The following is a 12,689-nucleotide window of genomic DNA, read 5'->3' as shown; positions in this document are numbered from 1 at the left end:
AGTTCAAATCCTGCTGCCCTCTTGAAATCAAGTACTCTATAAGTGTGTTTTGAGGGAATCTTCTGTATTATGTGCTGTAACTATTCATCTAAAATGTCCCTTATGAGAGGGTATTTCTCATTATTAGAATATAACTGACAGAGGTGGTATAGCTCAGTGGTAGAGCATTTGACTGCAGATCAAGAGGTCCCAGGTTCAAATCCGGGTGCCCCCTTAAAATTAGGTACTTTTTAAGTGTGTTCTGAGAGAGGGAGTGTTCATTATTAGGAGATGTACCTTGTTATTAAAATTCTCTCTTGTTGTACATTTTTTCACCCATTAGATTGTTTCCTAAAATGGGTACAACTCACGTAAACATCTACTGCATATCAAGAGGTCCCATTCAAATCCTGGTGCCCCCTTAAACGTACTTTAATGTGTTCTGAGAGAGGGAGTGCTCATGATTAGGGCGTCCTCGTTATTAAAATTGTCTCTTGTTGTACATTTTTCACCCAATTAGATTGTTTCCTAACAAATGGGGTACAACTCAGCGGTAAAGCATCTAACTGCATATCAAGAGGTCCCATGTTCAAATCCTGCTGCCCCCTTCAAATCAAATACTTTATAAGTGTGTTTTGAGAGAGGGAGTGTTCATTATTAGGCGACATACATCTTAACCTAAAAAGTCCCTTATTCGATTTTTTTTCTCTCCCTTAGATAGTTCCCAACTGAGGGGGTATTGCTCATTGGTAGGGCATTTGCTGCAGATCAAGAGGTCTTAGTTCAAATCCTGCTGCCCTCTTGAAATCAAGTACTCTATAAGTGTGTTTTGAGGGAGTCTTCTGTATTATGTGCTGTAACTATTCATCTAAAATGTCCCTTATGAGAGGGTATTTCTCATTATTAGAATATAACTGACAGAGGGGGTATAGCTCAGTGGTAGAGCATTTGACTGCAGATCAAGAGGTCCCAGGTTCAAATCCTGCTGCCCCCTTTAACATTAGGTACTTTTTAAGTGTGTTCTGAGAGAGGGAGTGTTCATTATTAGGAGATGTACCTTGTTATTAAAATTCTCTGTTGTTGTACATTTTTTCACCCAATTAGATTGTTTCCAACAAATGGGGTACAACTCAGCGGTAAAGCATCTAACTGCATATCAAGAGGTCCCAGTTCAAATCCTGGTGCCCCTTAAATCAGTACTTTTAAGTGTGTTCTGAGAGAGGGAGTGTTCATATTAGGTTACCTTATTAAAATTGTCTCTTGTTGACATTTTTTCACCCAATTAGATTGTTTCTAACAAATGGGGTACAACTCAGCGGTAAAGCATCTAACTGCATATCAAGAGGTCCCATGTTCAAATCCTGCTGCCCCCTTCAAATCAAATACTTTATAAGTGTGTTTTGAGAGAGGGAGTGTTCATTATTAGGCGACATACATCTTAACCTAAAAAGTCTCTTATTCGATTTTTTTTCTCTCCCTTAGATAGTTCCCAACTGAGGGGGTATTGCTCATTGGTAGGTCATTTGTCTGCAGATCAAGAGGTCTTAGTTCAAATCCTGCTGCCCACTTGAAATCAAGTACTCTATAAGTGTGTTTTGAGGGAATTTTCTGTATTATGTGCTGTAACTATTCATCTAAAATGTCCCTTATGAGAGGGTATTTCTCCTTATTTGAATATAACTGACAGAGGGGGTATAGCTCAGTGGTAGAGCATTTGACTGCAGATCAAGAGGTCCCAGGTTCAAATCCTGGTGCCCCCTTAACATTAGGTACTTTTTAAGTGTGTTCTGAGAGAGGGAGTGTTCATTATTAGGAGATGTACCTTGTTATTAAAATTCTCTGTTGTTGTAAATTTTTTCACCCAATTAGATTGTTTCCTAACAAATGGGGTACAACTCAGCGGTAAAGCATCTAACTGCATATCAAGAGGTCCCAGGTTCAAATCCTGGTGCCCCCTTAAGATCAGGTACTTCTTAAGTGTGTTCTGAGAGAGGGAGTGCTCATTATTAGGAGATGTACCTCGTTATTAAAATTGTCTCTTGTTGTAAATTTTTTCACCCAATTAGATTGTTTCCTAACAAATGGGGTACAACTCAGCGATAAAGCATCTAACTGCATATCAAGAGTTCCCATGTTCAAATCCTGCTGCCCCTTCAAATCAAATACTTTATAAGTGTGTTTTGAGAGAGGGAGTGTTCATTATTAAGCGACATACATCTTAACCTAAAAAGTCTCTTATTAGATTTTTCTTCTCTCCCTTAGATAGTTCCCAACTGAGGGGGTATTGCTCAGTGGTAGGGCATTTGTCTGCAGATCAAGAGGTCAGTTCAAATCCTGCTGCCCTCTTGAAATCAAGTACTCTATAAGTGTGTTTTGAGGGAATCTTCTGTATTATGTGCTGTAACTATTCATCTAAAATGTCCCTTATGAGAGGGTATTTCTCATTATTTGAATATAACTGACAGAGGGGGTATAGCTCAGTGGTAGAGCATTTGACTGCAGATCAAGAGGTCCCAGGTTCAAATCCTGGTGCCCCCTTAACATTAGGTACTTTTTAAGTGTGTTCTGAGAGAGGGAGTGTTCATTATTAGGAGATGTACCTTGTTATTAAAATTGTCTGTTGTTGTAAATTTTTTCACCCAATTAGATTGTTTCCTAACAAATGGGGTACAACTCAGCGGTAAAGCATCTAACTGCATATCAAGAGGTCCCATGTTCAAATCCTGCTGCCCCCTTAAGATCAGGTACTTCTTAAGTGTGTTCTGAGAGAGGGAGTGCTCATGATTAGGAGACGTACCTCGTTATTAAAATTGTCTCTTGTTGTACATTTTTTCACCCAATTAGATTGTTTCCTAACAAATGGGGTACAACTCAGCGGTAAAGCATCTAACTGCATATCAAGAGGTCCCATGTTCAAATCCTGCTGCCCCCTTCAAATCAAATACTTTATAAGTGTGTTTTGAGAGAGGGAGTGTTCATTATTAGGCGACATACATCTTAACCAAAAAGTCTCTTATTAGATTTTTGTTCCTCCCTTTAGATAGTTCCCAACTGAGGGGTATTGCTCATTGGTAGGGCATTTGCTGCAGATCAAGAGGTCTTAGTTCAAATCCTGCTGCCCACTTGAAATCAAGTACTCTATAAGTGTGTTTTGAGGGAATCTTCTGTATTATGTGCTGTAACTATTCATCTAAAATGTCCCTTATGAGACGGTATTTCTCCTTATTAGAATATAACTGACAGAGGGGGTATAGCTCAGTGGTAGAGCATTTGACTGCAGATCAAGAGGTCCCAGGTTCAAATCCTGGTGCCCCCTTAACATCAGGTACTTTTTAAGTGTGTTCTGAGAGAGGGAGTGTTCATTATTAGGAGATGTACCTTGTTATTAAAATTGTCTCTTGTTATACATTTTTTCACCCAATTAGATTGTTTCCTAACAAATGGGGTACAACTCAGCGGTAAAGCATCTAACTGCATATCAAGAGGTCCCATGTTCAAATCCTGGTGCCCCCTTAAGATCAAATACTTCTTAAGTGTGTTCTGAGAGAGGGAGTGTTCATTATTAGGCGACGTACCTCGTTAAAAAGTCTCTTGTTGACATTTTTTTCACCCATTAGATTGTTTCCTAACAAATGGGGTACAGCTCAGCGGTAAAGCATCTAACTGCATATCAAGAGGTCCCATGTTCAAATCCTGCTGCCCCCTTCAAATCAAGTACTTTATAAGTGTGTTTTGAGAGAGGGAGTGTTCATTATTAGGCGACATACATCTTAACCTAAAAAGTCTCTTATTCGATTTTTGTTCTCTCCTTAGATAGTTCCCAACTGAGGGGGTATTGCTCATTGGTAGGGCATTTGACTGCAGATCAAGAGGTCAGTTCAAATCCTGCTGCCCTCTTGAAATCAAGTACTCTATAAGTGTGTTTTGAGGGAATCTTCTGTATTATGTGCTGTAACTATTCATCTAAAATGTCCCTTATGAGAGGGTATTTCTCCTTATTACAATATAACTGACAGAGGGGGTATAGCTCAGTGGTAGAGCATTTGACTGCAGATCAAGAGGTCCCAGGTTCAAATCCTGGTGCCCCCTTAACATCAGGTACTTTTTAAGTGTGTTCTGAGAGAGGGAGTGTTCATTATTAGGAGATGTACCTTGTTATTAAAATTCTCTCTTGTTGTAAATTTTTTCACCCAATTAGATTGTTTCCAACAAATGGGTACAACTCTCTTTATAAAGGTCCCAGTAACCCCTTATCAGGTACTTCTTAAGTGTTCTGAGAGAGGGAGTGCTCATATTAACTCTTATTAAAATTTCTCTTTTATTACAATATTTTTCATGTACAACTCACAAAGCATCTAACTGATATCAAGAGGTCCCATGTTCAAATCCTGCTGCCCCCTTCAAATCAAATACTTTATAAGTGTGTTTTGAGAGAGGGAGTGTTCATTATTAGGCGACATACATCTTAACCTAAAAAGTACCTTATTCGATTTTTTGTTCTCTCCCTTAGATAGTTCCCAACTGAGGGGGTATTGCTCATTGGAAGGGCATTTGTCTGCAGATCAAGAGGTCTTAGTTCAAATCCTGCTGCCCACTTGAAATCAAGTACTCTATAAGTGTGTTTTGAGGGAGTCTTCTGTATTATGTGCTGTAACTATTCATCTAAAATGTCCCTTATGAGACGGTATTTCTCCTTATTTGAATATAACTAACAGAGGGGGTATAGCTCAGTGGTAGAGCATTTGACTGCAGATCAAGAGGTCCCAGGTTCAAATCCTGGTGCCCCCTTAACATCAGGTACTTTTTAAGTGTGTTCTGAGAGAGGGAGTGTTCATTATTAGGAGATGTACCTTGTTATTAAAATTATCTGTTGTTGTACATTTTTTCACCCAATTAGATTGTTTCCAACAAAGGGGGTACAGCTCAGCGGTAGAGCATCTGACTGCATATCAAGAGGTCCCAGGTTCAAATCCTGGTGCCCCCTTAAGATCAGGTACTTCTTAAGTGTGTTCTGAGAGAGGGAGTGTTCATTATTAGGAGACGTACCTCGTTATTAAAATTGTCTCTTGTTGTACATTTTTTCACCCAATTAGATTGTTTCTAACAAATGGGGTACAACTCAGCGGTAAAGCATCTAACTGCATATCAAGAGGTCCCATGTTCAAATCCTGCTGCCCCCTTCAAATCAAATACTTTATAAGTGTGTTTTGAGAGAGGGAGTGTTCATTATTAGGCGACATACATCTTAACCTAAAAAGTCTCTTATTCGATTTTTTTCTCTCCCTTAGATAGTTCCCAACTGAGGGGTATTGCTCATTGGTAGGTCATTTGACTGCAGATCAAGAGGTCTAGTTCAAATCCTGCTGCCCTCTTGAAATCAAGTACTCTATAAGTGTGTTTTGAGGGAGTCTTCTGTATTATGTGCTGTAACTATTCATCTAAAATGTCCCTTATGAGACGGTATTTCTCCTTATTAGAATATAACTAAAAGAGGGGGTATAGCACAGTGGTAGAGCATTTGACTGCAGATCAAGAGGTCCCATGTTCTAATCCTGGTGCCCCCTTAACATTAGGTACTCTTTAAGTGTGTTCTGAGAGAGGGAGTGTTCATTATTAGGAGATGTACCTTGTTATTAAAATTGTCTCTTGTTGTAATTTTTTTCACCCAATTAGATTGTTTCCTAACAAATGGGGTACAACTCAGGGGTAAAGCATCTAACTGCATATCAAGAGGTCCCAGGTTCAAATCCTGGTGCCCCCTTAAGATCTGGTACTTCTTAAGTGTGTTCTGAGAGAGGGAGTGCTCATGATTAGGAGACGTACCTCGTTATTAAAATTGTCTCTTGTTGTACATTTTTTCACCCAATTAGATTGTTTCCTAACAAATGGGGTACAACTCAGCGGTAAAGCATCTGACTGCATATCAAGAGGTCCCATGTTCAAATCCTGGTGCCCCCTTCAGATCAGATACTTCTTAAGTGTGTTCTGAGAGAGGGAGTGTTCATTATTAGGCGACATACGCCTTAATAAAAATGTCTCTTGTTCGATTTTTACCAATTAGATTGTTTCCTAACAAATGGGGTACAACTCAGCGGTAAAGCATCTAACTGCATATCAAGAGGTCCCATGTTCAAATCCTGCTGCCCCCTTCAAATCAAATACTTTATAAGTGTGTTTTGAGAGAGGGAGTGTTCATTATTAGGCGACATACATCTTAACCTAAAAAAGTCCCTTATTCGATTTTTGTTCTCTCCCTTAGATAGTTCCCAACTGAGGGGGTATTGCTCATTGGTAGGGCATTTGACTGCAGATCAAGAGGTCAGTTCAAATCCTGCTGCCCTCTTGAAATCAAGTACTCTATAAGTGTGTTTTGAGGGAATCTTCTGTATTATGTGCTGTAACTATTCATCTAAAATGTCCCTTATGAGACGGTATTTCTCATTATTTGAATATAACTGACAGAGGGGGTATAGCTCAGTGGTAGAGCATTTGACTGCAGATCAAGAGGTCCCAGGTTCAAATCCTGGTGCCCCCTTAACATTAGGTACTTTTTAAGTGTGTTCTGAGAGAGGGAGTGTTCATTATTAGGAGATGTACCTCGTTATTAAAATTGTCTGTTGTACATTTTTTCACCCAATTAGATTGTTTCCTAACAAATGGGGTACAACTCAGCGGTAAAGCATCTAACTGCATATCAAGAGGTCCCATGTTCAAATCCTGGTGCCCCCTTAAGATCAGGTACTTCTAAGTGTGTTCTGAGAGAGGGAGTGTTCATGATTAGGAGACGTACCTCGTTATTAAAATTGTCTCTTGTTGTACATTTTTTCACCCAATTAGATTGTTTCCTAACAAATGGGGTACAACTCAGCGGTAAAGCATCTAACTGCATATCAAGAGGTCCCATGTTCAAATCCTGCTGCCCCCTTCAAATCAAATACTTTATAAGTGTGTTTTGAGAGAGGGAGTGTTCATTATTAGGCGACATACATCTTAACCAAAAAGTACCTTATTCGATTTTTTTTCTCTCCCTTAGATAGTTCCCAACTGAGGGGGTATTGCTCATTGGTAGGGCATTTGACTGCAGATCAAGAGGTCAGTTCAAATCCTGCTGCCCTCTTGAAATCAAGTACTCTATAAGTGTGTTTTGAGGGAATCTTCTGTATTGTGTGCTGTAACTATTCATCTAAAATGTCCCTTATGAGAGGGTATTTCTCATTATTAAAATATAACAGAAAGAGGGGGTATAGCTCAGTGGTAGAGCATTTGACTGCAGATCAAGAGGTCCCAGGTTCAAATCCTGGTGCCCCCTTAACATTAGGTACTTTTTAAGTGTGTTCTGAGAGAGGGAGTGTTCATTATTAGGAGATGTACCTTGTTATTAAAATTCTCTGTTGTTGTAAATTTTTTCACCCAATTAGATTGTTTCCTAACAAATGGGGTACAACTCAGCGGTAAAGCATCTAACTGCATATCAAGAGGTCCCAGGTTCAAATCCTGGTGCCCCCTTCAGATCAGGTACTTCTTAAGTGTGTTCTGAGAGAGGGAGTGCTCATGATTAGGAGACGTACCTCGTTATTAAAATTGTCTCTTGTTGTACATTTTTTCACCCAATTAGATTGTTTCCTAACAAATGGGGTACAACTCAGCGGTAAAGCATCTAACTGCATATCAAGAGGTCCCATGTTCAAATCCTGCTGCCCCCTTCAAATCAAATACTTTATAAGTGTGTTCTGAGAGAGGGAGTGTTCATTATTAGGCGACATACGTCTTAACCTAAAAAGTCCCTTATTCGATTTTTTTTCAATTAGATTGTTTCCTAACAAATGGGGTACAACTCAGCGGTAAAGCATCTAACTGCATATCAAGAGGTCCCATGTTCAAATCCTGCTGCCCCCTTCAAATCAAATACTTTATAAGTGTGTTTTGAGAGAGGGAGTGTTCATTATTAGGCGACATACATCTTAACCTAAAAAGTCTCTTATTCGATTTTTTCTTCTCTCCCTTAGATAGTTCCCAACTGAGGGGGTATTGCTCATTGGTAGGGCATTTGACTGCAGATCAAGAGGTCAGTTCAAATCCTGCTGCCCTCTTGAAATCAAGTACTCTATGAGTGTGTTTTGATGGAATCTTCTGTATTATGTGCTGTAACTATTCATCTAAAATGTCCCTTATGAGAGGGTATTTCTCATTATTAGAATATAACTGACAGAGGGGGTATAGCTCAGTGGTAGAGCATTTGACTGCAGATCAAGAGGTCCCAGGTTCAAATCCTGGTGCCCCCTTAACATTAGGTACTTTTTAAGTGTGTTCTGAGAGAGGGAGTGTTCATTATTAGGAGATGTACCTTGTTATTAAAATTCTCTGTTGTTGTACATTTTTTCACCCAATTAGATTGTTTCCTAACAAATGGGGTACAACTCAGCGGTAAAGCATCTAACTGCATATCAAGAGGTCCCAGGTTCAAATCCTGGTGCCCCCTTAAGATCAGGTACTTCTTAAGTGTGTTCTGAGAGAGGGAGTGCTCATGATTAGGAGACGTACCTCGTTATTAAAATTGTCTCTTGTTGTAAATTTTTTCACCCAATTAGATTGTTTCCTAACAAATGGGGTACAACTCAGCGGTAAAGCATCTAACTGCATATCAAGAGGTCCCATGTTCAAATCCTGCTGCCCCCTTCAAATCAAATACTTTATAAGTGTGTTTTGAGAGAGGGAGTGTTCATTATTAGGCGACATACATCTTAACCTAAAAGTCCCTTATTCGATTTTTTGTTCTCTCCCTTAGATAGTTCCCAACTGAGGGGGTATTGCTCATTGGTAGGGCATTTGACTGCAGATCAAGAGGTCAGTTCAAATCCTGCTGCCCTCTTGAAATCAAGTACTCTATAAGTGTGTTTTGAGGGAATCTGTCTGTATTATGTGCTGTAACTATTCATCTAAAATTTCCCTTATGAGACGGTATTTCTCATTATTTGAATATAACTGACAGAGGGGGTATAGCTCAGTGGTAGAGCATTTGACTGCAGATCAAGAGGTCCCAGGTTCAAATCCTGGTGCCCCTTAACATTAGGTACTTTTTAAGTGTGTTCTGAGAGAGGGAGTGTTCATTATTAGGAGATGTACCTTTTATTAAAATTGTCTGTTGTTGTAAATTTTTTTCACCCAATTAGATTGTTTCCTAACAAATGGGGTACAACTCAGCGTAAAGCATCTAACTGCATAAAGGTCCCAGGTTCAAATCCTGGTGCCCCCTTAAGATCAGGTACTTCTAAGTGTGTTCTGAGAGAGAGTGCTCATGATTAGGAGACGTACCTTGTTATTAAAATTGTCTCTTGTTGTACATTTTTTCACCCAATTAGATTGTTTCCTAACAAATGGGGTACAACTCAGCGGTAAAGCATCTAACTGCATATCAAGAGGTCCCATGTTCAAATCCTGCTGCCCCCTTCAAATCAAATACTTTATAAGTGTGTTTTGAGAGAGGGAGTGTTCATTATTAGGCGACATACATCTTAACCTAAAAAAGTCCCTTATTCGATTTTTGTTCTCTCCCTTAGATAGTTCCCAACTGAGGGGGGTATTGCTCATTGGTAGGGCATTTGATCTGCAGATCAAGAGGTCAGTTCAAATCCTGCTGCCCTCTTGAAATCAAGTACTCTATGAGTGTGTTTTGATGGAATCTTCTGTATTATGTGCTGTAACTATTCATCTAAAATGTCCCTTATGAGAGGGTATTTCTCATTATTTGAACATAACTTACAGAGCGGGTATAGCTCAGTGGTAGAGCAGTTGACTGCAGATCAAGAGATCCCAGGTTCAAATCCTGGTGCCCCCTTAACATTAGGTACTTTTAAGTGTGTTCTGAGAGGGAGTGTTCATTATTAGGAGATGTACCTTGTTATTAAAATTCTCTGTTGTTGTACATTTTTTCACCCAATTAGATTGTTTCCTAACAAATGGGGTACAAGCATCTAACTGCATATCAAGAGGTCCCAGGTTCAAATCCTGGTGCCCCCTTAAGATCAGGTACTTCTTAAGTGTGTTCTGAGAGAGGGAGTGTTCATTATTAGGAGATGTACCTTGTTATTAAAATTGTCTCTTGTTGTACATTTTTTTCACCCAATTAGATTGTTTCCTAACAAATGGGGTACAACTCAGCGGTAAAGCATCTAACTGCATATCAAGAGGTCCCATGTTCAAATCCTGCTGCCCCCTTCAAATCAAATACTTTATAAGTGTGTTTTGAGAGAGGGAGTGTTCATTATTAGGCGACATACATCTTAACCTAAAAAGTCTCTTATTAGATTTTTCTTCTCTCCCTTAGATAGTTCCCAACTGAGGGGGTATTGCTCATTGGTAGGGCATTTGACTGCAGATCAAGAGGTCAGTTCAAATCCTGCTGCCCTCTTGAAATCAAGTACTCTATAAGTGTGTTTTGAGGGAATCTTCTGTATTGTGTGCTGTAACTATTCATCTAAAATGTCCCTTATGAGAGGGTATTTCTCATTATTAAAATATAATAGACAGAGGGGGTATAGCTCAGTGGTAGAGCATTTGACTGCAGATCAAGAGGTCCCAGGTTCAAATCCTGGTGCCCCCTTAACATTAGGTACTTTTTAAGTGTGTTCTGAGAGAGGGAGTGCTCATGATTAGGAGACGTACCTCGTTATTAAAATTGTCTCTTGTTGTACATTTTTTCACCCAATTAGATTGTTTCCTAACAAATGGGGTACAACTCAGCGGTAAAGCATCTAACTGCATATCAAGAGGTCCCATGTTCAAATCCTGCTGCCCCCTTCAAATCAAATACTTTATAAGTGTGTTCTGAGAGAGGGAGTGTTCATTATTAGGCGACGTACGTCTTTAATAAAAATGTCTCTTGTTCGTATTTTTTCACCCAATTAGATTGTTTCCTAACAAATGGGGTACAACTCAGCGGTAAAGCATCTAACTGCATATCAAGAGGTCCCATTTTCAAATCCTGCTGCCCCCTTCAAATCAAATACTTTATAAGTGTGTTTTGAGAGAGAGAGTGTTCATTATTAGGCGACATACATCTTAACCTAAAAAGTCCCTTATTCGATTTTTGTTCTCTCCCTTAGATAGTTCCCAACTGAGGGGGTATTGCTCATTGGTAGGGCATTTGACTGCAGATCAAGAGGTCAGTTCAAATCCTGCTGCCCTCTTGAAATCAAGTACTCTATAAGTGTGTTTTGAGGGAATCTTCTGTATTGTGTGCTGTAACTATTCATCTAAAATGTCCCTTATGAGAGGGTATTTCTCATTATTAAAATATAATAGACAGAGGGGGTATAGCTCAGTGGTAGAGCATTTGACTGCAGATCAAGAGGTCCCAGGTTCAAATCCTGGTGCCCCCTTAACATTAGGTACTTTTTAAGTGTGTTCTGAGAGAGGGAGTGTTCATTATTAGGAGATGTACCTCGTTATTAAAATTGTCTGTTGTACATTTTTTCACCCAATTAGATTGTTTCCTAACAAATGGGGTACAACTCAGCGGTAAAGCATCTAACTGCATATCAAGAGGTCCCATGTTCAAATCCTGCTGCCCCCTTCAAATCAAATACTTTATAAGTGTGTTTTGAGAGAGGGAGTGTTCATTATTAGGCGACATACATCTTAACCTAAAAAGTATCTTATTAGATTTTTTTTCTCTCCCTTAGATAGTTCCCAACTGAGGGGGTATTGCTCAGTGGAAGGTAATTTGTCTGCAGATCAAAAGGTCTTAGTTCAAATCCTGCTGCCCACTTGAAATCAAGTACTCTATAAGTGTGTTTTGAGGGAGTTTTCTGTATTATGTGCTGTAACTATTCATCTAAAATGTCCCTTATGAGACGGTATTTCTCATTATTTGAATATAACTGACAGAGGGGGTATAGTTCAGTGGTAGAGCATTTGACTGCAGATCAAGAGGTCCCAGGTTCAAATCCTGGTGCCCCCTTAACATTAGGTACTTTTTAAGTGTGTTCTGAGAGAGGGAGTGTTCATTATTAGGAGATGTACCTTGTTATTAAAATTCTCTGTTGTTGTAAATTTTTTCACCCAATTAGATTGTTTCCTAACAAATGGGGTACAACTCAGCTGTAAAGCATCTAACTGCATATCAAGAGGTCCCATGTTCAAATCCTGCTGCCCCCCTTCAAATCAAATACTTTATAAGTGTGTTTTGAGAGAGGGAGTGTTCATTATTAGGCGACATACATCTTTACCTAAAAAGTCTCTTATTAGATTTTTTTCTCTCCCTTAGATAGTTCCCAACTGAGGGGGTGTTGCTCAGTGGAAGGTCATTTGTCTGCAGATCAAAAAGGTCTTAGTTCAAATCCTGCCGCCCACTTGAAATCAAGTACTCTATAAGTGTGTTTAGAGGGGAGTTTTCTGTATTATGTGCTGTAACTTATTCATCTAAAATGTCCCTTATGAGGCGGTATTTCTCATTATTTGAATATAACTGACAGAGGGGGTATAGTTCAGTGGTAGAGCATTTGACTGCAGATCAAGAGGTCCCAGGTTCAAATCCTGGTGCCCCCTTAACATTAGGTACTTTTAAGTGTGTTCTGAGAGAGGGAGTGTTCATTATTAGGAGATGTACTGTTTTAAAATTGTCTGTTGTTGTACATTTTTTCACCCAATTAGATTGTTTCTAACAAATGGGGTACAACTCAGCGGTAAAGCATCTAACTGCATATCAAGAT

General features: G+C 39.3%; 18 non-coding genes across 18 annotated transcripts; all 18 read left to right on the top strand.

Moving 5' to 3' along the window:
- Window positions 1-142: 142 nt before the first annotated feature.
- trnac-gca lies at window positions 143-214 on the top strand. Its single transcript has one exon. It is a non-coding gene; the product is annotated as a tRNA-Cys (tRNA).
- A 687-nt stretch (window positions 215-901) lies between these two features.
- trnac-gca lies at window positions 902-973 on the top strand. The gene has a single exon. It is a non-coding gene; the product is annotated as a tRNA-Cys (tRNA).
- A 694-nt stretch (window positions 974-1,667) lies between these two features.
- Window positions 1,668-1,739, top strand: trnac-gca. Its single transcript has one exon. It is a non-coding gene; the product is annotated as a tRNA-Cys (tRNA).
- A 706-nt stretch (window positions 1,740-2,445) lies between these two features.
- Window positions 2,446-2,517, top strand: trnac-gca. The gene has a single exon. It is a non-coding gene; the product is annotated as a tRNA-Cys (tRNA).
- A 706-nt stretch (window positions 2,518-3,223) lies between these two features.
- trnac-gca lies at window positions 3,224-3,295 on the top strand. Its single transcript has one exon. It is a non-coding gene; the product is annotated as a tRNA-Cys (tRNA).
- Window positions 3,296-3,996: 701 nt separating this feature from the next.
- On the top strand, window positions 3,997-4,068 carry trnac-gca. The gene has a single exon. It is a non-coding gene; the product is annotated as a tRNA-Cys (tRNA).
- Window positions 4,069-4,695: 627 nt separating this feature from the next.
- Window positions 4,696-4,767, top strand: trnac-gca. Its single transcript has one exon. It is a non-coding gene; the product is annotated as a tRNA-Cys (tRNA).
- Window positions 4,768-4,891: 124 nt separating this feature from the next.
- On the top strand, window positions 4,892-4,963 carry trnac-gca. Its single transcript has one exon. It is a non-coding gene; the product is annotated as a tRNA-Cys (tRNA).
- A 508-nt stretch (window positions 4,964-5,471) lies between these two features.
- Window positions 5,472-5,543, top strand: trnac-gca. The gene has a single exon. It is a non-coding gene; the product is annotated as a tRNA-Cys (tRNA).
- Window positions 5,544-6,442: 899 nt separating this feature from the next.
- On the top strand, window positions 6,443-6,514 carry trnac-gca. Its single transcript has one exon. It is a non-coding gene; the product is annotated as a tRNA-Cys (tRNA).
- A 702-nt stretch (window positions 6,515-7,216) lies between these two features.
- On the top strand, window positions 7,217-7,288 carry trnac-gca. Its single transcript has one exon. It is a non-coding gene; the product is annotated as a tRNA-Cys (tRNA).
- Window positions 7,289-8,189: 901 nt separating this feature from the next.
- Window positions 8,190-8,261, top strand: trnac-gca. Its single transcript has one exon. It is a non-coding gene; the product is annotated as a tRNA-Cys (tRNA).
- Window positions 8,262-8,969: 708 nt separating this feature from the next.
- trnac-gca lies at window positions 8,970-9,041 on the top strand. Its single transcript has one exon. It is a non-coding gene; the product is annotated as a tRNA-Cys (tRNA).
- A 701-nt stretch (window positions 9,042-9,742) lies between these two features.
- Window positions 9,743-9,814, top strand: trnac-gca. The gene has a single exon. It is a non-coding gene; the product is annotated as a tRNA-Cys (tRNA).
- A 693-nt stretch (window positions 9,815-10,507) lies between these two features.
- On the top strand, window positions 10,508-10,579 carry trnac-gca. Its single transcript has one exon. It is a non-coding gene; the product is annotated as a tRNA-Cys (tRNA).
- Window positions 10,580-11,285: 706 nt separating this feature from the next.
- Window positions 11,286-11,357, top strand: trnac-gca. Its single transcript has one exon. It is a non-coding gene; the product is annotated as a tRNA-Cys (tRNA).
- A 509-nt stretch (window positions 11,358-11,866) lies between these two features.
- On the top strand, window positions 11,867-11,938 carry trnac-gca. Its single transcript has one exon. It is a non-coding gene; the product is annotated as a tRNA-Cys (tRNA).
- A 515-nt stretch (window positions 11,939-12,453) lies between these two features.
- Window positions 12,454-12,525, top strand: trnac-gca. The gene has a single exon. It is a non-coding gene; the product is annotated as a tRNA-Cys (tRNA).
- Window positions 12,526-12,689: the final 164 nt, after the last annotated feature.

This window comes from Coregonus clupeaformis, unplaced genomic scaffold, assembly GCF_020615455.1.
Source record: "Coregonus clupeaformis isolate EN_2021a unplaced genomic scaffold, ASM2061545v1 scaf2990, whole genome shotgun sequence".
In the NCBI taxonomy this organism is placed as follows: Eukaryota; Metazoa; Chordata; class Actinopteri; order Salmoniformes; family Salmonidae; genus Coregonus; species Coregonus clupeaformis.
Note: the sequence above shows the minus strand (reverse complement) of the source record. Positions and strands in the feature narration are given on the sequence as shown.